Source organism: Octodon degus, unplaced genomic scaffold, assembly GCF_000260255.1.
Source record: "Octodon degus isolate 3935 unplaced genomic scaffold, OctDeg1.0 scaffold00025, whole genome shotgun sequence".
Taxonomy (NCBI): Eukaryota; Metazoa; Chordata; class Mammalia; order Rodentia; family Octodontidae; genus Octodon; species Octodon degus.
The window spans coordinates 11,674,574-11,674,997 of NW_004524601.1; positions in this window are offsets into that span (position 1 = coordinate 11,674,574).

Sequence of the window (424 nt, forward strand, 5' to 3'; positions counted from 1 at the left end):
ACAGACAGACAGACAGAAAGACAGATCTAAACTTTCCACAGGAATCTGAAAATAAAGAAAAATGAGACCACTGTAGCACATATCTGCAATCCCAGCACTCAGGAGGCTGACACAGGAAGATTGCCATGAGTTTCAGTCCAGTCTAGGTAACACAGTGCGTTGAAGGCCAACCTGAACTAATAGCAAAACTCTGTTGGAGGGGGGTGGCCAAATAGCTCAGCACTTTAAAGGGCCTGCAAGCAGGTTCAGGGGCCAGGGGTTCGATCCCCAGGCCTGCTGTGCCAGCTCTGTCCCTGGGGCTCACTGAGATGGCAATTGAGACTAGGCATGGTGTCAAGCACCTATAATCCCAGCTCTTGGGAGGCTGTAAACAGGTGGATCACTATGAGTCTGATGTGGTAGTGAGACCCTGGAAACCCTGTAG